Source organism: Chiloscyllium plagiosum, chromosome 3 (assembly GCF_004010195.1).
Source record: "Chiloscyllium plagiosum isolate BGI_BamShark_2017 chromosome 3, ASM401019v2, whole genome shotgun sequence".
NCBI classification, from domain to species: Eukaryota; Metazoa; Chordata; class Chondrichthyes; order Orectolobiformes; family Hemiscylliidae; genus Chiloscyllium; species Chiloscyllium plagiosum.
This window is the reverse complement of record NC_057712.1, coordinates 50,846,451-50,869,926: the sequence shown is the minus strand read 5'-3', so window position 1 is coordinate 50,869,926 and position 23,476 is coordinate 50,846,451. Positions and strand designations below refer to the sequence as shown.

The following is a 23,476-nucleotide window of genomic DNA, read 5'->3' as shown; positions in this document are numbered from 1 at the left end:
AATTAAAATTATTCTAGAATGTAGAAGAAACAATCTTAATATGGTACTTACCTTAGTTTATACATTTTCCGCTGCATCATGCCAAATACCAATTTTTTTTCCTTTCTGAAGCTCCATGGTTGCTGTCATAAGTGCATTGTAAACAACTGGAGAAATATGATGGTAAGATTCATTTTACGCTCAATTAACATACCATAAAATCATTAAGGCAAGAAGATTTTTCTTTGACAGTTGAAATTTGCAAAAGCAACTCAATGTTCATAGTAAAATAAATGTATGTTCTATTCCCATTTCTCTACTGCAAGGAATGATACACAAATTGGGCAGCACGGTGGCTCAGTATTTAGCACTGCTGCCTCTCCGTGCCAGGGAGATGAGTTCAATTCCAGCCTCAGGCACCTGTCTGTGCAGAGTTTGCACATTCTAACCGTGTCTGCATGGGTTTCCTCCCACATTCCAAAGATGCGCACATTAAGTGAATTGGCCTTACTAAATTTCCAACACTGTCCAGGGATGTACAGGCTAGGTGCATTAGCCGTAGGAAATGCAGGGTTACAGGGATGTGGTGGGTCTGGGGGGATGCTCTTCGGAGGAATGGTGTGAATCCAATGGGCCAAATGGCCTGTTTCCACACTATTGGAATTCCAAGACAAATGCTATATTCAGAAGTCAGCTCTGGGCAACTGTACAACTCTTACAAATGTCCAGTATTGGATGAAAGATTTCTAAATTATAAAAATATATCTTTCGTTTTCCTTAGAAGCTAAGGTTTACGGATAACTTGTGAAAATGACTTGCAGTATCTAAAACGAACTAATTACTTCAACCTAGTTACCCTGGTTGTCTATCTCTTAGCAATGTCCAACCCATTTTCTGCACTTCTATCCTCCTACAACAAGGCCCTCTTATCCCTCCCTTTCCACCCAATTAGTCTTCACATTCATAAGCTGCCATTTCCACCACCACCATACTCAGATTCCCCTTCCCTCCTTTGTCAACATTCCACAGTTACTGTTCCATCTGGGACATCCTGATCCACTCCTCCTCCATTTCCCAACACTTTCCACACACTCCCATGGCACTCTCCCATGCAATCTCAGAATTTGATCTAGCTTGATTTATTGTTATCACATGTACAAAGATACTGTGAAAAGCGTTGTTTTGTATGGCCTACAGGGAGGCGTACCATATGAAGTGCATCAGGTAGCAGAACAGAATGCAGACTGCAGTACTGAGACCATAAGAATAGGTGTGGAAGTAAGGCCATTCAGCCCATCAAGTCCACTCTGCCACTTAATCATGGCTGATGGGCATTTCAACGCCACTTACCCACACTCTCCCCATATCCATTAATTCCTTCCAAGATTAAGAATTTATTATAGCTTCAGCAAAGGTGCAGGGCATCATTCACCCGTTTATCTCTTCCCTTCACACAATCAAAAGCCCCAGACACACCTTTGAGGTGAAGCTGCAATTTATCTGCTCAACTAGTCTACTTATTCGCTGCTCACAATGCGATCTCCTCTACACAGGGGTGACATAATGCAGATTGGGTGATCACTTTGCAGAAAACCTACGTTCTGTCCATAAAAAGTTCGATAACTGTAGAACCTGGCCACATCCTTCAATATCTTTTACGCACCCACACACCCCAGGTTCTGTCACCACGAGTTGCTTTCAACTCAGCCAACCCATTTTCATTCTCTCATAGTGACTATTATCATCTTCCTCCCTGGTTTACTACCAACAATCCCCTGACCCGTCTAACTTTTTCCCTCCCTCTCCCTCAGCTCCACTTCCACCTGTCAACATCCTTCCCTAATCAACATAAACACCACATTTTTGTAGATTCTATCAGTTCTGAAGAAGTGTTACAGGACTTGAAACATTAACTTGGTTTTCTCTCCAAGGATGGTAGCCTCACCTGCTGAATTTCTCAGCAATTTCTGTTTTCAATTGAGATTTCCAGCATCCACAGTTCTGTGTACTATGTTCATAGAATCCTTACAATATGGAAACCATTCGGCCCATCAAGTCCACAACAACCCTCCAAAGAGCATCCTACCCAGGCACGCTCCCCCCCTCCCCCCTCCCCTCCACTCCCCCAAAACTCTATCCTTGTCACTCTGCACTTCCCATCCTAACCCACCTAGATTGCACATCACTGGACACTATGGGCAATTTAGCATGGCCAATCCACCTAACCTGCATATTGTTGGACTATGGGAAGAAACAGAAGCACCTGGAGAAAACCCACACAGACAAGGAGAGAATGTGCAAACTCCACACAGACAGTTACCTGAGGCTGGAATCAGACCCACATCCCTGGCGTTGTGAGGTAGCAGTGCCAACCACTCAGCCACCATGCCGCTCACTACTGTTAATTATAACTAACATTTTGCAGGCAATTTTTGAATAGTCCCACCACAAAACTATCAACTGTAAGCCATAACAAGTGGAAGGAGCCAGGTTTGTTTTATGCAAAAAATTTTGCACTCTTCAAAAGATAAAAGCTTGCCATTCTTCATGCACACAGCAACTCTGAGGTTCAGAGATAACCAAAACTTACATACATTTTTTCTGACTGTATTAAATCAAGAGTGGTTGAACAGTCTGTCAGAGAGGGGAAACCAAAATTGCAAGCTTCAAGAAAACAGAGAAACATGAGTGAAAGGGCTACCATACAAGTATAAATGGACAAGGCAGAGAACATCCTTGAGCAAAGCAGGAAGCATAAACAAAAGAACAAATTTATGCAAGGCTATGAGCACATGAAAGCATGCCAAACAGGCAGAATATGCAACAACAGCAAATGCTTGTTACAAAGTAGGGCTAGTCAAATCAACATGCAAAATGACTCTAGTAGTCACATGGAAAGAACACATGCAGGGGACAAATGAGACAAGCCCTGTATGAAGCATAAACAAGGACAGCAAGTATACTCAGAATGAATGAGAGGATGACAATATTAAAAATAAAGTGAACCTCAGATCACAGAAGTTTAGTGTTACCCACACTAAGGGCTAGGTGCAAACAGAAAGAGAGGGACGCAAATTGAATATAGCAGTAAGTCTTTGAAGGACACAAAACATGCTACACAATCTGCAAGCCTTTTTTCAAAGAATACCCAGTCACTTATTTCGTCGACCATATTCAACCTAGATACTTATTTATTCTGATCTATCTGAAGGCCATTTGCCAGAACAGCGTTCTGATGGAAGCCATTCTTCAACAGGAGGCTGTCCTTGTTTCAAAGTTACTGAGTTTATAAGCAAGATACATCCAATTGTTCCTCCAAGGTCATGAAAGGATGTTTCTAGCCAAAGACTTCTCATCGTGTCTTTTCTGCCCTGCGTGGTAGGCAGAAAGTTACTTGTTGGCTACTGATGGAATTTTGCTATCAAGCATGTCTGATGTCTGATTCTAATTTAACTGCAGTACAATTCTTCTTCACAATTCTTCTTGCGACTTTCTATTAGATACTTGAAATTAATAGCTCTGCTTTTAACATTCGTGAAAAATTCTCCCCAATTCATGATTGCCTGCATAATCAAGTCAATGAAGAGATGGTGGCTTCGTGAAAAAAAAAGTTGACTATTTTATTGATTATGGCTTCACCTTCAGCATCTTCAAATTCAAATTCTTATCAAATGCTTTCCTCAATCCCAAAATGTGTTCATTTATGAACTAATCTCAAAATGGATTCAAGTACATTATTCAATAAAGAACCATTGTGACAAGAGAGCCTTCTAGTGGTTCTATATTCTACTGAAGAACTCTCGTGTTGTAATGAAATAATAGTGGTAAAATGTTTACTAAATCTAAGAGTTTGACCACTTCACATTTATCCTGAATGACTCAGTTCAAAAAAACCTCAAAAAAACTACACAGTATGAAATAATTTGCCTCGATTGGAGATCAATAACCATATTTCTAAAAGAACCGTTTAAACTATTATTCAACAGATGTAATCTCTGACGAGAACTTGCCACAAATATCGCAGCATTGCTTTAAAACTTACCTGTGAGAGGTTCAGAATCAAGGTTGAGGATCAAACATGATCTTATAAAGTGGCAAAGCAAGCTCTGAGGCAGGGTTCAGAATATAGAGGGGGGTGAATTTGCACCCAGAAGCCCCAAAAAGCCCACAACAACACAATGAACAGAGTAATAACTGAAAGAAATAGAACATAGAAGAATACAGCGCAGTACAGACCCTTTGGCCCTCGATGTTGCGCCGATCCAAGCCCACCTAACCTATACTAACCCACTATCCTCCATATACCTATCCAATGCCCGCTTAAATGCCCATACAGAGGGAGAGTCCACCACTGCTACTGGCAGGGCATCCCATGAACTTACGACTCGCTGAGTGAAGAACCTACCCCTAACTTCAGTCCTATATCTACCCCCCCCCCTTAATTTAAAGCTATGCCCCCTTGTAATACCCGACTCCATACATGGCTCAGGTCTCCGGAACTCAATTCCTCTACCAATAAAAGTCAGTACGCCATATGCCTTCCTCACCGCACTATTTACCTGGGTGGCAACTTTCAGAGATCTGTGTACATGGACACCAAGATCCCTCTGCTCATCCGCACTACCAAGTATCCGACCATTAGCCCAGTACCCCATCTTTTTGTTATTCTTCCCAAAGTGAATCACCTCGCACTTAGCTACATTGTATTCCATCTGCCACCTTTCTGCCCAGCTCTGCAGCTTCTCTATATCCTGCTGTAACCTGCTACATCCTTCCTCACTGTCAACAACTCCTCTGACTTTCGTATGATCCGCAAACTTGCTCACCCAACCTTCTAACCCCTCTTCCAGGTCATTTATAAAAATGACAAACAGCAATGGTCCCAAAACAGATCCTTGCGGAACACCGCTAGTGACGGCACTCCATGAAGAAACTTTGCCATCAACTACTACCCTCTGTCTTCTTCCATCCAGCCAATTCCTAATCCAAACCTCTAACTCACCCTCAATGCCATATCTCCGTATTTTCTGCAGTGGCCTACCATGGGGAACCTTATCAAACGCCTTACTAAAATCCATATATACCACATCTACCGCTTTCCCCTCATCAACCTCTTTCGTCACCTTTTCAAAGAATTCAATAAGGTTTGTGAGGCACGACCTTCCCTTCACAAAACCATGCTGACTATCTTTGATCACATTATTCCTATCCAGATGTGCATAAATCCTATCCCTTACAATTCTCTCTAAGACTTTGCCCACAACGGAAGTGAGACTCACCGGCCTATAGTTACTAGGGTTATCCCTACTCCCCTTCTTGAACAAGGGAACCTCATTTGCTATCCTCCAGTCTTCTGGCACTACTCCTGTCGACAAAGAGGACATAAAAATCAAGGCCAATGGCTCTGCAATCTCCTTCCTTGCTTCCCAGAGGATCCTAGGATAAATGCCATCAGGCCCAGGGGACTTATCTATTTTCACCTTTTCCAGGATTTCCAACACCTCTTCTCTACATACCTCAAAGCCATCCATTCTACTTATTTGTGACTCAGTATTCACATCGACGACAATGCCATGTTCCTGAGTAAATACTGAAGAAAAGTATTCATTCAGTGTCTCCCCAATCTCTTCCGCCTCCACACGCAACTTCCCACTACTATCCTTGACTGGACCTATTCCTACCCTAGTCATTCTTTTATTCCTAACATACCTATAGAAAGCCTTAGGGTTTTCCCTAATCCTACCGACTAAGGACCTTTCATGTCCCCTCCTTGCTGCTCCATAGCTGGAAAAACAGAATCTGTGAGCAGTTGTACCTCCAATCTCTTAAACACTCTCTCCTATTTTCACTTTTCCAGCTCCTCCCCAGTCTCATTGATCCTTCAGAAACAGAATCTATGGTAAGAGCATAGTAAGGTAAATGCTGTAATAGCAGGAGCTGGGGCAATAATTTTGTCAAGCCCTACTGCCCTCTGAAGAGAAAGCCAGCTTGAAGAGAAATTACTGGACACTGACTTTCCAGGAAGCAAAAGAATCTTTAGTGCATTTAACATCATTGGAGGAAAAATAATCAGGTCAAGGTTATGGCACTCTGTCGATGCTGTTATCCTCTAAATCAGACAAAGTAGGCAGTAAATATGGTACAGGTGACAGTGAGGACAACCGGATTATTCTAGGAGCCTGAATGACACAGACTATGGCGAGATATGTGTAACAGAATTGGGCATGAAATCCTTGATGTTGGGAGCATGTTTTTTAGATTAGATTAGATTACAGTGTGGAAACAGGCCCTTCGGCCCAACAAGTCCACACCGACCCGCCGAAGCGAAACCCACCCATACCCCTACATTTACCCATTACCTAACACTACGGGCAATTTAGTATGGCCAATTCACCTGACCCTGCACATCTTTGGACTGTGGGAGGAAACCGGAGCACCCGGAGGAAACCCACGCAGACACGGGGAGAACGTTGTTCCAACCTGTATTTTTTTTTGCGAGTGCAATGGCAGCTCACTTGCTAGGCAGTGCGAGTTGCCAGAGATCAAAGTTTGTAAAATCCTTGCTGGCTCAAATTGCCTCATTAAAATTTAGCTTTCTATCTACTAAACTTGTCAAACAGGTAAGATGGTGAGAAAACTCAACAAGGAACCAGAAACAAAAACAGAAATTACTGGGAAAACTCAGCAGGTCTGGAAGCACCTCCAGACAGAAATCAAAATCAACATTTTGGGTCCAGTGGCCCTTTTCCAGAACTGAAATGGATTCTTTCCATGATAAAACATTGGGGCACCAGCATCTCAGGGCATGCTCCAGGTCATCAGCCACACACATCCCATGCTCAATGGTATCTGACATGTGAAAGCCTCCAAGAACACTCGTGGCACATCTGACAGGACACTTCAGCATTTCAAATGATACACCTCAGGCTGCACTGGCAATTATCATGTAATGCTGCAGCAAGGCCTCAGTACACAGAACATGCACCTAACCGCCGGACTGGACCAGGGTGCATTTCCAGGCTCTTCACTCATTGTCATAGTGTTCAAAAATGCCTTGCATTGCCTTGTTGTTTAGCACAGGCACAGAGGAAGAAGTCTGTCATGGTTGTCATCAGACCTCCATCAAGTCAAGAGAGACAGCCTTCAGTCAGGAGGTCCCAGCACTATCAGTAAAAGGCAGCCTTCAATACCAATACCAATTATGTGAAGATAGAAGTCATAATTAGTTTGCAGATAACATGAAAATCTATGGTATGGTGAGTGAGGAGGATGGTCGAAGGTTACAGTCTGATGTCAATATCACTCAGCTGGTAAATTAAGCACAGCATTTAATCCTGATGAGTTTGAGGTGTTGCATTTAGGGAATTCTAAGAAAGGAAGAATATGCACAATTAATGGCAGGTCCCCATGGAGTTCTGAGGAACAAAGGAACCTTGATGTACAAGTGCATAAACCACTGTCAGCACCAGTAGAGAGATGCTTGTCTTCATTAGCTAGGGCGCAGAATATAGGAGGAAGGAAATTTTGTTACAATCTTATAAACATTATTAGGCCACACATGGAATACTATGGCAAGATAGCTCAGGGTCCAAATGGCTGGACCTGAAAACAGAATGGGCAAACTTTGAGCAGCCAATGAGATTTTCAGGATATCAAACACTAGGCATCCACACACAACAAAGACAGGTAAAGACAAGTCCAGATTTGCCCTGGAAAACAAAGACTAGCTTGAACATTGGAGAACAATGAGCAGACTTGTGAGAGTCCTAAGTTCCTGCTATGCACATGCATGGAGAGAGGGCTGTGTACTTGACACATCTGGGGATGGACGCCGATGGAAAGCCTGGTGCATTCATCAGCTGACCCATTGGATGCCATTACTATGATCTGGAATATCGATGAGCTGAGGACCAGAGGCAATTCTGGAAGAATGCAGCAAGAACAGATAAAACGAGACATCTGGCAGCCATTCCCTTAGCAAAGACTCCACCTGGCCCAGCAGTGGAACTCTGGCCACCTGAAAAGAGAGAGAGAGAGAGAAAACGACCCCATCCAAGACCAATCTTTGCCAAGTTCACAGCCTGGCTAAGTTGAAATGCATGAATAATACGTGGTCTAAATCTGGCAGCCAATAGTAGTTTAGATAAGGATTGCAAAAGGCAAAGACTTAACATTGCAGTTGATGTAGTGATTAACATAAGAATCAGGAGTTTATCTAATTATTTATTCACGAGATGAGGGCATCTCTGACTAGGCCAGCATTTATTGCCCATCCGTAATTACCCAGAGGGCAGCTTAAGAGTCAACTACCTTGCTGTGGATCTGAAGTTATATGTAAGCCAGACCAGATAAGGATAGCACTTTCCTTCCTAAAGGATATTAGTGAACCAGATGGGTTTTTCTGACAAGAAACCGTGGATTCAACATTATTAGACTCTTAATTCCAGATTTTTCAATGGAAATTAATTCAAATTTCAAGATCTGCCTTAGCTAGATTAGAACCCAGATCCCCGGGATATTACCTGGGTCTCAGAATTAATAGGAGAAAAATAATACCACTAAGCAATCATCTCCTCTTAGTAGTGCAAGAACAGGATTTTAGATAATATTCAGCCACAAAGCCCCTTTTAAGTCTTTCATTTAGTTTGCGAAATAAATTGCAGTGAATTACAGGTCAACTGTGACCTCTTTGCTTGTCTCAAAGATAGTACAAGATTAAAACAACTTTATGTAGAAACTGGTCAAAGTGCCTAAAGCACAGACAACAACAGCATCCTTGGTTGGTCTCCAATAAGAGGTGGCCAACTATTTCTCTTAAGTTGAACACACAAGCCTTGTATTCCTGAATATCCAGCCTGAGACTGACTTGAGAGTGCAGTTGCCCGACATGAGGGCCAGGATTCAAGTGGTGAAAGGGGATAGAGGCAACTGAGCAGTAATTGACAGGGATGGGTTTGTAGAGTGAGACAAATAAAACAGCAGGGTTTTGAAGGTAGGCTAGTCAAGGATAAAGGGTACATTTTACAAATCAGCCTTGAGAGGGGCAAGTCGCTTTCCCCTTGCACATTAAGAGTTTAGCTTAAGCTAGATCCCTACCCCCAGTCACCTCCCTGCCACTTTGATGAACTCTTGAAGGGTTCCTACTCAAATAGGATAGAGTGCATGGAAAGAGTTAACAATCAAATTTCAAGCACACTGGACAAATAAATGACAACGAGAACAGAGACGGTTAATACAGGATTGAAGGTGTTATATCTGAATGCACAAAGTATAAGGAATAAGATAAATTAGCTTGTGGCATAGATCAAAATTGGCAGGTATGACATGGTGAGCAACACAAAGACATAGTGGGCAACACTGAGATGTGGCTGTAAGGGATCAGGATTGGGAGCTGAATATTCAAGGATATAAATCCTATCGAAAGGATAGGCAGATGGGCAGAGGGATGGGGTTGCCTTACTAGTGAGAAATGAAATTAAATCAACAGTAAAAAAACAAAATAGGGTCAGATGGTGTAGAATCTGTGTGGGTAGAATTGAGGAACCTCAAAAGGTTAAAAAAAACTGTTGAAGTTAAGCACGGCCTCCAAACAATAGTCAGGAGCTGGGGCACAAGACACCAGGAGATAGAAAAGATGTGTAGGAAAGGCAAAGTTACATTGATCATGCAGGTGGACTGGCAAAATCAGGTTGATAATGGATTGCAAGAAAAGGAATTTGTGGAATATCACCAAGATGGCTTTTTTTAGATTAGATTAGATTCCCTACAGTGTGTAAACAGGCCCTTCGGCCTAACAAGTCCCCACCAAGCCTCCGAAGAACAACCCACCCAGACCCATTCCCCTACATTTACCCCTTCACCTAACACTATGGGCAATTTAGCATGGCCAATTCACCAAACCTGCACATTTTTGAACTGTGGGAGGAAACCAGAGTACCCGGAGGAAACCCACGCAGACAGGGGGAGAATGTGCAAATTCCACACAGACAGTTGCCTGAGGCGAGAATTGAACCCAGGTCTCTGGCGCTGTGAGGCAGCAGTGCTAACCACTGTGCTACCGTGCCGCCCATTTGGAGCAGCTTGTGGTGTACAACCCACTAGGGGAGAAAGTGAGGTCTGCAGACGCTGGAGATCAAAGCTGAAACTTTATTGCTGGAACAGCACAGCAGGTCAGACAGCATCTAGGGAAAAGGAGATTCGACGTTTCGGGCACATGCCCAACCCACTAGGGGACAGACAATACTGGATTTACTGTTGTGCAATGAGGCACACTTGATAAGGGAGCTTAAGGTGAAAGAAGCCTTAGAAGGCAGTGATCATAATATAATTGAATTTACTCTGCAATTTGAGAGGGAGAAGATAGAATCAGAAGTAAAGGTATTACAGCTGAATAAAGGCAACTACAGTGGCATGAGGGAGGAGGTGGATAGAATTGATTGGGAGAGGAACCTACCAGGAAAGACAATGGAACAGCACCAGCAGGCATTTCTGGGAATAATTCAGGAGACACAGCAGAGATTCACCCCGAGGAAAAGGGATGGTACAGGGATGGAGAGGTAACCATGGCTGACTAGGGAAGTCAGGGATAGATAAAAGTATAAAAGAAAGCAAACAATGTGGCAAAGGACAGCGGGAAACCAGAGAATTGGGAAGTTTCCAAAGACCAACAGAGGGCAACAAAAAAAAAATGAGGAGGGAGAAGATTAAATATGAGAGTAAGCTAGCCAGTAATATAAAGGAAGACTTTAGAGTTTCTTTAGATATATGAAAGGGAAAGAGAGAGATAAAAATAGACACTTGACAACTGGAAAATGATGCTGGAGAGATAGTAGTGGAGAACAAGGAAATGACTGAGGAACTGAATAATTACTGCACGTCAATCTTCAAGGTGGAAGACACGAGTAACATCCGAAAACTTCAAGAGAGTGAGGGGGCAGAGATGAGTATGGTGGTCATCACAGAGGAGAAGGTGCTAGAAAAACTGAATGATCCGAAGGTGGATAAATCACCTGGACCAGATAGACTACAGCCCAGAATTCTAAAAGAGATAGGTGAAGAGATAATGGAGGCATTAGTGGTGACATTTCAGGAATCACTAGAATCACGAAAGGTCCCAGAGGCCTGGAAAATCGCTAATGTGACAATACTCCTGTTTAAAAAGGGAGTAAAACAAAAGATGGAAAATTACAGACTAACCTCAGTTGTGAGTAAGGTCCTGGAATCCATTGTGAAGGATGAAATTTCTGAACACATGGAAGTGTATGGTAAAATAGGGCAAAGTCAGTATGGTTTCATCAAGGGGATATCATGCCTGACAAATCTTCTAGAATTCTTTGAGGAAATATGAGTAGGTTAGGCCAAGGAGAGCCAATGGATGTTATCTATCTGGACTTCAAGAAGGGCATGACAAGGTACCGCAGAGTGGCTATGGAGTAAGATAAGGGCTCATTGTGTTAAACGCAAGGTACTAGCATGGATAGAAGCTTGGGTCTGGCAAAAAGCAGAGGGTTCTTCTCAGGATGGCAGCCAGTGACAAGTGGTGCTCCACGAGGCTCAGTGTTGGGACCGCAACTTTTCACCTTATACATTAACAACCTAGATGAGGGAATTGACAGCATTCTGGCTAAGTTCGCAGATGATACAAAGATAGGTAGAGGGACAGGTAGCACTGAGGAGGCAGGGAGGCTGCAGAAGGATTTGGACAGGCTAGGAGAGGGGCAACAAAATGACGGATGGAGTACAATGTGGAAAGTGTGAAGTCATGCAATTTGGTTGGAAGAAGAGAGGCATGGACTATTTTCTAAATGGGGAAAAACATTTAGAAGTCTGAAGTGCAAAGAGACTTCAGAGTTCTAGTTCAGGATTCTCTCAAGGTAAACCTCAGGTTGAGTCAGTAGTTAGGAAGGCAAATACAATGATGAGAAAGTGAGGTCTGCAGATGCTGGAGATCAAAGTTGAAACTTTATTGCTGGAACAGCACAGCAGGTCAGGCAGCATCCAGGGAACAGGAGATTCGACGTTTCGGGCACAGGCGTTTCCTGAAGAAGGGCCTGTGCCCGAAACGTCGAATCTCCTGTTCCCTGGATGCTGCCTGACCTGCTGTGCTGTTCCAGCAATAAAGTTTCAACAAATACAATGATGGCATTTCTTTTGAGAGGACGTGAACATATAAAGCAGGGATATACTTCTGAGGCTCTCAAAGGCTCTGGTCAGACCACATTGGGAGGATTGTACGCATTTTTGGGCCCCATATCTCAGATGGGATCGTGCAGGGCAACATTTGGTAGAAAACAATTCCAGAGGCCATCACATTAGAGTTCCTATTGGACATCAGGGATTCCCACACAGCCCTAAACCTATCAGCCTTCATCTGGCCATATTAGTTGATCGCTAACCAAAGGGGGAAAACATCCTGAGCTCAGATTTTGTGCAGAAATGCAATCTATCATTTGACCCCGTGAACTGCTGCATGTGGCAAATTCCCCAAGAAAAGTCTCCATGTGGATAGGATTTTGCACCCTGGGAGAACCCTGTGGAAATAAACAGTGAACCTGAGCTACAGTGGATCCTTGCAAAGCACACTGAAGCCTTTGCAAGCCACAAATATGACAACATTAGAATGACAGTTATAGAATGTCCCAAGCCAAAACCTCAGAATCAATAGAAGGGGACATTTCCAATGTTACAAATAACCTCCTACAACAGGGAATCCTGAGCCCACTAGCCTCCACCAACTATTCCCCAATCTGGTCAGGTCAGATATCGAATGGGTCCTTTGACTTCCCATAGTTTAACAAGAAAAGCATCCAGCACAGAACCAATGGTAGCAAACAGTTCCAAAACCATGAAAAAACAAGCCACACAAGCCAAGTATTTCATCATGTGGGACATCAGTAACAGATTTCCGTCTATCCTCTCAGTAAGTTTGGACTTGTTTGCCTCAAAGATTCCACAATTCTCTATCCATTTTTCACCAACCGCAGGCTAAAGGGTTAATATATTTTTCACATCCTGAGCGCCTGATTCAATACATGGACAACCTCCTCCTAAAGACAGATACCAGATCAGAGCACCTCCAACTACTTAAAGAGCTGCTGAACCTACTCACCTCATTACAGTTAAAGTGAACCCTGAGAAAGCCCAGATTATGAAGTCACAGGGCTCTTATCTGGACATCATTGTGACCCAGGAGAAACAAGAGATAGAAAAGAAGCACAATTAATCTTTAGCACATGGACTCTACTCACAGACGTAAGCTTGTTGCCTTCTTTTCTAGGCCTACTCAAGTATTGCTGGAACAACATAGATGATTTTGTGAAAGCCTCCCCATCTATCAAACCTGTTAAAAAAGAATGTCCCCTGTTAACAGACCAAGCAGCAAGCTGTCTCAGAATTAAAACAGGCAGTGGTACAGGCTTCCGCGTGACAGGTAGAAGACTGGTGCCCTATGTCTCCAAAACCTATCCCCAGCGGAGCAGGTTTTTTCAGTATGAGAAACACTTCCTGGTAGATTTCTGGGCAGTACAGCATTTTGCCTCTATAATTGGACTAAACGCCCAACCATTCTCACCAAATATACCCCCATACAACTGACATTGGATGATCGAATTAAGTACAGTGTGGAAACCAAAACTGCAGGGCCCACAGGAGACTGATGCTTCACAGCCACGATGTTAGCAACTGACAACTTGAGGTATGGAGGGGAACCTCATGAATGCCAGGTAGTGGCAATGAATGATTCTAAGGGACCATTCATGCCAAAACAAAACAGAGGTAAGAGGTCAAGGAAATTGGGGAAGCCAAAACAAAGCCTTTTCAAAATTTTATGGACATGTCCTCAGTGGAAAACGGGATTAGGAAAACAGAATGCCGAATATATATGGAGAGACCCAGCAAGGCAAACCCCTGGTGAAATTAGTATTAAAGCTCACCAACAAAATAAGCATCCAAGCTCCTGAACTAGCAGTCATGACTTACATACCGTATAAGCCCCCTGCTCAGATATTTGCATCATCGATAACCACTAGTGAGATGTCGAAAGCCTGGAGGTTGGCTAACGTAGTGCCACTATTTAAAAAAGGTAGCAAGGAAAAGCCAGGGAACGATAGACCACTAAGCCTGACATTAGTGGTGGGCGAGTTGCTGGAGGAAATCCTGAGGGACAGGATTGGAAAGGCAAGGATTGATTAGGAACAGTCAAAATGGCTTTGTACTTGGGAAATCAGGTCTCAAACTTGATCAAGTTCTTTTTAGGAAGCAACAAAGAGGATTAATGAGGACAGAGTGGTGGACGCGATCTATATGGACTTCAGTAAGGCATTTGATAAGGTTCCACACGGTAGACTGGTTAGCAAGGTTAAATCGCATAGAACACTGGGAGAACTAGCCATTTGGATATGGAACTAGCTCAAAAGTAGAAGACAGATTTGGTGGCGGAGGGTTGCTTTTCAGACTGGAGGCTTGTGACCATGATGTGCCACAAGGATCGGCTCTGGGTCCACTGCTTTTCACCATTTATATAATGGATTTGGATGTGAACATAGGAGGTATGGTTAGTCAGTCTGCAGATGACACCAAAATTGGAGAGACAACGGACAGCAAAGAAGGCTACCTCAGAGTACAGTGGAATCTTGATTGGATGAGCCAATGAGCTGAGGAGTGACAGATGTAGTTTAATTTAGATAAATGTGAGGTGCTGCATTTTGGAAAGGCAAATCAGGGCAGGCCTTATACACTTAATGGCATGGTCCTTGGGAGTGTTGCTGAACAAAGAGATCTTGGAATGTAGGCTCGTAGTTCCTCAAAGTGGAGTTGCAGTTAGACTGGATAGCGAAGAAGGCATTTGGTATCATGCCTTTATTACTCAGTGCATTGAGTATAGGAGTTGGAAGGTCAAGTTGCAGCTGTATAGGCCTTTGTTAAGGCCACTATTGGAATACGGAGTATAATTTTGGTCTCCCTCCTATAGGAATGATATTGTGAAACTTGAAAGGGTTCAGAAAAGATTTAAGGATATTACTAGGGTTGGAAGGTTTAAGCTTTTCAGACAGGCTTTTTTCGCTAGAGCACGGAGGCTGAGGGGGTGACCTTATAGAGGTTTAAAAAGTTATGAGGAACATGGATAGAGTAAACAGACAAGGTCTTTTTCCTGGGCTGGTCGGCTAGTCGGCACTTTTTCCTAGTCCAAAACTAGGGGTTTAAGGTGAGAGGGGAAAGATTTAGAAGAGACCTAGGGGCAACTTTTACATGCAGAGAGGATGTGAATGGAATAAGCTGCCAGAGGAAGTGGTGGAGGCTAGTATAATTACAACACTTAAAAGGCATCTCGATGGGTATATGAATAGGCAGGGTTTAGAGGGATATAGGCTAAATGCTGGCAAATGGGACTAGCTTTATTTAGGATATCTGGTCGGCATGGCCAAGTTGGACCAAAGGATCTGTTTCTGTTTTGTATATCTCTATGACATGAAGGCTCCCCCCACCACCTCAGGAAATTAAGATAGCATGCATGTCTGTAACACTTTAACTGACTTCCTACCACGGTGGGAAGCCAAAGCGTATGTGTTGGTGGATGGGAAACCTCTACATCTCTGCTAAAATATATATTCCAAACTGCCCAATTACACGAGTGTGATATTATTAAAGTCAGGGAACATCATAAATTTTTCCCTGGCTGGGAATACAAGGGCAGATGAACTGGCCAAGCAAAGTGTCTGAGAGAACGAACCATTGGGAGCCCCTGACTCCTGAACAGGTACGTACTGTTGCTATGAGCCAAACTAAGATTGACGACCTTAAAGGAACAGGAACAGGCCATTTAATCCCTTGAAACTGCTCTGCCATTCAATGAGATCACAGCTGATCAACAGCCAACCTTAGACGTATATCCCTTGATACCCTTGCTTAATAAAAATACCTCGGATTTAAATTTAACAATTGAATTAGCATCAACTAGCATTTGAGGAAATATTCCAAACCTCAACTACTCTTTGCATATAAAGTGCTTTCTAACATCTCTCCTGAGCGGCTCAGCCCTAACTCTTGGTCTATGCCCCAGTTCAACCAGTGGAAATAATTATCTTTATGTACCCTGTCTTTCCCTGTTAATATCTTGAAAACCTCAACTCGGTCACCCCTTAACCGTCTAAATTCTGAATAAAAAGCCTAATTTATCTAACCTCTCCTCTTAATGTAACCCCTGGAAGTCTAGGTATCATCCTTGGAAACCTGCAAAGCTAAAACATACTTCCCAAGGGTGTGGTGCCCAGATCTGTTCTCAGTACTCTATGTAGATATAAATCAGGTTTCGTGTAACTGCAGAATAACATCTGCATCCCTATATCCAGTCCTTTAAATATGAAAGCCAGCATTCCATTAACCTTCTTCACTATTTTCTACATCTGTTCATGGCATTTTAAAGAACTATGCATCTGAATCTCAATCTCATTGAATAAAGGCTATATTTAACTTTGTTGAGAAGTGTGGCGCTGGAAAAGCACAGCAACTCAGTCAGCAACTCAGAAGCAGGAGAGTTGACATTTCAGGCATAAGCCCTATTTAACTTTGTGTCTTCTTAAAAAGAAATACCCTGAACTATCCTTTTTTTCAGTTGAAAGTGGATAACCTCACAACTGATATTAAAATCTAATTGCATCAGCTTTGCCCATTCACCTAATCTACCCATATCTAATTGCAATTTTAGGCTGGTGTCAGCAAATTTGGATAGTTGACATTTTATGCCATTATCCAAATTATGAATTAATATTGTGAATAACTGAGGCTCCCACACATATCCCTGTGGGCCACTATTAGTCATATCCTCCAAAATGTGACTACTTATCCTTTATTCCAATTCTGTTTTCTGTCATAGAGTCATAGTCATAGAGATGGACAGCATGGAAACAGACCCTTCGGTCCAACCAGTCCATGCTGACCAGATATCCCAACCCAATCTAGTCCCACCTGCCAGCACCCGGCCCATATCCCTGCAAACCCTTCTTATTCATACACCCATCCAAATGCCTCTTAAATGTTACAATTTTACCAGCCTCTGCCATTCAGTTGATTTCTTATCCATGTCAGTAATTTCCTCTCAATTCCTTGGGCTTCCACCTTAGCTAACAGTCTGTTGTGTGGGACGTTATCATAGGCCTTCTGGAAGGCCACATAAACAGCATCTATCAACTTAGCTCTGTCCACTGTTACCTCTTCAAAAAAAATGAGATGTGTCAGGCTTGACCACTCTTCATGAATCCATACTGACTCTCCCCAATTAACAAACTTTTCAAGATGATCAATTATAGTCATAGAAGTTTAAGGCATGGAAACAGGCCTTTCCCCTTCAGCCCAATGTGCTGCCGCTCAGTTGTCACAATTAAATCAGTCCCATGTGCCTGTGTTTGGTCCATATCTGTCCATAGCTATCCCATCCATGTACCTGTCTAAATGTTTCCTAAATGACAAAATCGGACTTGCCATTGCCTTTACCACATTCCTGTTCCAAACCCTCTGTGTGAAAAAATTGCCCCGGACTCCTTTGTATCTTCTCTCTCCCACCTATGCCCTCTTGTTTTAGACTCACCTACCATGGGGAAAAACTGTTCACTATCTACCTTATCTATACATCTCAATCTCCTATGCTCCAGGGGAAAAAAGTTTCCCTAACCTTGATTATAAACTCCACCACAGCTGGTCAGGTTTAGATTAGATTAGATTACAGTGTGGAGACAGGCCCAACAAGTCCACACCGACCCGCCGAAGCGCAACCCACCCAGACCCATTCCCCTCTTCACCTAACACTACGGGCAATTTAGCATGGCCAATTCACCTGACCTGCACATCTTTGGACTGTGGGAGGAAACCGGAGTATCCGGAGGAAACCCACGCATACACGGGGAGAATGTGCAAACTCCACACAGTCAGTCGCCTGAGGCGGGAATTGAACCCGGGTCTCTGGTGCTGTGAGGCAGCAGTGCTAACCATTGTGCCACCGTGCCGCCCCGGTGACTGGTCTATAATCCCCTGGTTTCTCTCTGTCATCCTTCTTAAACAGCACAGTTATATGAACAACTTTCCAACCCAGAAGTAAACTCCTGAAGCCAAGGAACTCAGATTATTAGGTCATCACAAATGTGCATCCTACCTCCTTTAACCCTCACGGATGGAAACCAACAGGTCTTCTATTTGTCACTCTTCAGTTCCATTAATTTCCCCATTTTTGGTGCTTTACTTAAGCTACACTGTGCTAAACTTAACTTCTTTGGGACTTCCAGCAAGCTATCCTCTTTTTCTGCTGTGAATATTGAAGCAAAATAATCGTTCAACATGTCTGCCATATCCTCATGGTTACTGACAATATCCTCATTCTAGGCTTTCAGTGGATCAATAGTATCTCTTCTTGCCTTTTATGTCCCTTGCAAGTTTCCTTTCATAATCCTTTTTAGCTGCTCTTATAAGCCGCTTTGTGGCCCTTTGTATTTGCTCCATTCTGAGGGAACTGTACTGTTCTTTGCATTTTTATGAGCCCTTTTTAAAAAGATTTATGCTGTCCCTTACCTCCCTGGATGCCCATGGCTGTTTTTATTATGAGCAACAGCTTTTCCTTCTCATGGATACAAACTGCTTCTGAATGGCATTAAATGTTTTTTTGAACGCCATCCACTGTACCTTGGTTACTTGTTACCTATCAGCGCAGTTTCCCAGTTTATTGTGGACAGTTTTTGCCTCATCTGCCTTACTTAAATCCAAAATTCTAGTATCCGAACTTTGCTTATCTCTTACAAACAATATATTAAACTCAATAATTTTATGATCACTAATTAAATCATGCTCATTGCTCATTACTAGATCCAGTATTGTTGTCCCCTTGTTGTTTCCAAGACAACGCTGAAGGAAAAAATCCTGGACAAATACAGAAATTCACAACATTTCTGCAGGTGCCTGTCTGTCTCTTCCAGTCTATGTTAAGATTAAAATTAAAATCCCCGATTAATATTAATATTACTCTGTCTTTATTAATTTTTTTAAATTTCAAAATATACTTTATTCATAGAAATAAATCTTTGGTACTTGTACAATTTGTCATGTCGTTCATAGATATATACATTGCATGTCTTAACATTACAAAGAACAGATTGAATTACTCGAATTTACAGTTATCCTATTTACAGTTCCCTTTATTAACCATCCAGTCTCTTATTATTTAGCTGCGGCTTCAGCAGAACCCACCTACTGAGTGGGTGCCCTGTTATACTATAGCAAATGAACCTTTTTTAATCCCAGTTTATGGGGTTACCGTTGTCCATTTGACTGTCCTGTCTCTGGGGAAGCTGTCTGCATTCCCCATGGTGAGCACGAACCGCTGGACCCTGGCTGGGCTGAGGTAACTATCCAGGCTCTCACTGTGGTCATTTCCCTGCTCTGGAGTCATTGAGCCAAGGCAAGGGTCCGCACCGTCCAGTTCTGTGTCTGACAATGGGACTGTCAGAGGATCGCAGCTCTCAGTTGTCTGTAGTTGTGGGGCAGTGGGTACCGCCTGGTTCTCACTGGGTGGAGGGTGGACTTCGTGGGGTCCGCTGTTTCCTGGTTGGGAGGAAATGCCCTCCTCTTTATCTACGGCGCTCTGTCTCTTCTTCTGGTGGTGATGACATTCTGTGCGCCGGTCTTCCCCATCCGAAGAACTGGCCGTCCCTCTCTCGTGCAGCTGTCTTTTCCCCCTTTGCTGGGAGGCTTTGGGGGCCTGGCCGGATTTTCTCTTCCTGTTTTTAACAGGTATCCACTCCTCTGTCTGCTCGATTACCTTCTCCTCCATTGCTTCCATCTGCCCAGCTAGAGCTAGGATCAGCTGCTGTGTCTCTCCGCTGGTTGCCACCTCCTCCACTCCGGTCTGATCTTCTTTCTGGGTGCCACCAGACTCTGTTTCCTTGCTGTCTGGGTGCATATTACTGGTCTTTGGGGGTCCACGGCTCGTATTGCCACCTCCAGCCATCTGTACGTAAGTGGCCCCACCCCCCGTCTTGGGCAGGTCTTGTACATGTGGCCCGCCTCTCCGCACAGGTTGTAGCTCTTTGCTTCCTGACAGTCCTTAGTCAGGTGACCCTCCTGTTTGCAGTTCCTGCAGATGGTCACCTTGCAGTCCTCCGCCACGTGTCCCGACTTCCCGCAGGTTCGGCACACTTCGGCTGCCCTGTCAGGTAGCCTCTGTTCCCTCCAATTGCGAAGCTCGAGGGTGGGTGGAGAATGTGCCCATTGCCATCGACCTTCAGAGTCACCCTGACCTGCCGCTTACTGGTCCAGATCCCAAAGGGGTCGATCACATCGGTTGCTTCTTCCTCAACTTGGACGTCCCTTCCCAGGAAGATCAGGACATCAGCCGTTGGAACATAGGGGTTGTACATTTGGATTGTAACAACCCGATTCCTCTGTGCAGGAAGCACACACAATGGGGTTGCCGACAAGATGGAAAACAGCGGCTCCCCTTCCTTCTCCTTGAAGACCTTCAGGAGCTGTTCGCACTGCTTCACACTCCTGAAGGTCACATAAGTAGCCTGCCCCAGGGAAATCCTGCAGGCAGTACACGTCCGCTGCAGCGAACCCACAGCATCCCAGCAATACCTTCTTAATAAACAGGATGCGATCCACCGGTGTACGACCCTCTACCTTCTTCACAGTCACCCGGACTATGTTTCGACTCCCCTGTCCAGGGCTGCGGGCAGCTGTTGAGGCCATAGCTCTGAGGTTGGCTGGTCCCTGAATTGGCATTATGCCGAAGCCAGCATGAAGATCCACCAATAGCAGGTCAGCACAACCAAACGATCCTCCAACGTCCAATCACGATCCAGCGATGATCTCCAAAAGGCCAGAACAGAACTACACATGATCTTAGCCAAAAGGCCTTCTGACTTGCCTGATTTCAACATTTATACAAGCTAGCACTTTGAAGCTGCTACTAGGTGATCTATATATAACATCTACTGTCCTTTCTGTTATAGTGCACTGGTTGTGTTCCTGTGCAACCTTACAAGAGGCTGGAGTGGATAGGTGGGAAGGAAGATGGACAGGTCATGAGGTCCAGATCCCAAAGGGGTCGATCACATCGGTTTGAGGGCAGTGCCGAGTTGGAAGGTTGGAACTGGGATAAGGTGGAGGTAGGGGAAATGAGGAAACTGGTGAAATCCACATTGATACTGTGTGGTTGGAGGATCCCAGGACTGAAGGTGAGGTGTTCTTTCTCTAGGCATCAGGTGGTTAGGGTGTGGCAATGGAGGAGGCCCAGGATCTGCATATCCTCGGCAGAGTGAGAGGGGGATTGAAGTGTTCAGCCATGTGCGGTAGGGTTGGTTGGTGCGGATGTCCGGGAGATGTACTCTGAAGCACTCTGCAAATAGGTATCCTGTCTCCCCAATGTAGAGGAGACCGCATCGGGAGCAGCGGATACATTAAATGATGTGTGGAATTGCAGGTAAAACTTTGATGGAAGTGGAAGGCTCCTTTGGGGCCATGGACGGAGGTGAGTGGGGAGATGTGGGCACAGGTTTTGCATTTCCTGCGGTGGCAGGGGAAGGTGGGCTGGTGGGGGGACGTGGACCTGACAAGAGAGTCGCGGAGGGAATGGTCTTTATGGAAAGTGGATTTGGGGGGAGGAGGGAAATACATCTCTGGCAGTGTGGTCTGTTTGTAGGTGGCAGAAATAGCAGAGGATGATGCGATGTATACAGAGGTTGGTGGGGTAGAAGGCGAGGTCCTGTGGGGTTTCTGATGCAGTTTCCTCTATGTTGGGGAGACAGGACGCCTACTTGCAGAGTGCTTCAGAGAACATCTCCGGGACACCCCACCAACCAACCTCACCTTCCCATAGCTGAACACTTCAACTCCCCCTCCGCCAAGGTCATGGGCCTCCTCCATTGCCACACCCTCGCTACCTGACGCCAGGAGGAACAACGCATAATCTTCCGCCTTTGGGCCGTCCAACCACACGGCTTTGTGGATTTCACCAGTTTCCTCATTTCCCAACCCCCACACCTTATCACAGTTCCAACCTTCCAACTCGGCACCGCTCTCACAACCTGTCCTATCAGTCAATCTTCCTTCCTACCAATCTGCTCCACCCTCCTCTCTGACCTATCACTATCACCCCCACCTACATTTACTTATCGCACTCTCATCTATGTTCTCCCCACCCCACTCTCATTTATCTCTCCACCCCCTCAGCTTACGATGTCGATTCTCCTTCTCCTCAGATGCTGCCTGACATGTTGTGCTTTTCCATCAAGGACCAGAGGCCACCAGAGAAAGAATTAAAGGTCTGTTCCCGTAGCCAAAGATGGATAAAGGCATACAGCCCTCCACTGCTAATTGGCTAGTCTGCAGCCAAAATAATCCTGACAGATATGCCACGAAAAGGGAACTGAGATACACTTGATATATAGACAGCCCTTAGACAAACATCCAGATTGATTAGATCAGCCCCTTACCAACCTCTATGGAGATTGAAGGGTGGGGAGGGGACTGCACAAATATATTGTCATTGTTGACACATTTAGCATATGGTTTGCTTTCCTTATTTGAACTAACACCACTAATGTCACAGCAACCATCCTAATCCAGCAAGTGGGGCCTCCCTCACAGTAGAATCAGAACAAGGCACTCATTTCACTGCCCAAATGATGCAAGATGTGATGAACTTGTCTGGCATTGATCAAATGTTCCACATCGCATACTATCCCCAGTCCATTTGGATAGTGAAAAGAATGAATGGCACCCTTAAACAGGTGCTTAGAAGAGTTGCCCAGCACAACAGCACAATCTAGTTCACAGTTCTATCCTTTGTGTTGATTTTGGTAAGAAACAAATAAACATGCAAACAGTCTTGAGCTCCACTAAATGGCACATGTCTGGGATCAAACACCTGCTGGACACTGATTTAGTTGAACCAAAAGGCTCAGCCCTTAGTCACAAAAAGACAAAGTATTACCGGACAATGTCCAGGCTATCCGAAAAGTAGGTTAGGACAGGTCAGAAAAAGAGATCAAATAAAGCCTGCTTCAATGGACAAGTCAACCCCATTATGTTTGAACTATGGCAATAAATGACATCCTAGGTCTTCCAGCCAGGAGCATTCCCCACCCCAGATACTGAGGACTTCAACCAGTGGTGAACAAGGCGGTTTATATGGTGCTGGTAGACGCTGGGAAGACTGAATAGCACCACATAAACCAGATGAAAGCATGTGGTTCCCAAAACATAAACCAGTTCCACACATCCCTGGAAGTATTCAAGACACTGGCCTTAAACCCCAGGCCCTCACAGCTACCAAATTCCATCCCCATGGGTGAAGGTGGCCAAGGACCAACCCATAGCCTTAAAAAAAGGAAATGAATAATGGTCTGGCCACATATTAAGGAATTGAAGTGGCATCTGAATGCACAAGTATCTGATGTGGTGCACCAGTGCAGAAGCTATGGAAGAATCATTCCGCAGCAGTTAGTGCCCACCCACT

General features: G+C 44.3%; 1 protein-coding gene across 5 annotated transcripts in view; it reads right to left on the bottom strand.

The window, feature by feature from the left end:
• Nucleotides 1-23,476, bottom strand: part of fam135a (family with sequence similarity 135 member A) — a 310,864-nt gene that overhangs the window by 266,619 nt on the left and 20,769 nt on the right. For 3 of the 5 annotated variants that reach the window (XM_043681723.1, XM_043681738.1, XM_043681763.1), the window contains exon 2: nucleotides 52-146. The exons of 1 other annotated variant lie outside the window; for it this stretch is intronic. The gene's annotated coding sequence lies outside the window, so the exon portion shown is untranslated. Of the gene's footprint in view, nucleotides 1-51; nucleotides 147-13,226; nucleotides 13,319-23,476 lie in introns of all 5 variants that reach the window. One more of the 5 variants, XM_043681729.1, reaches the window with a different exon arrangement.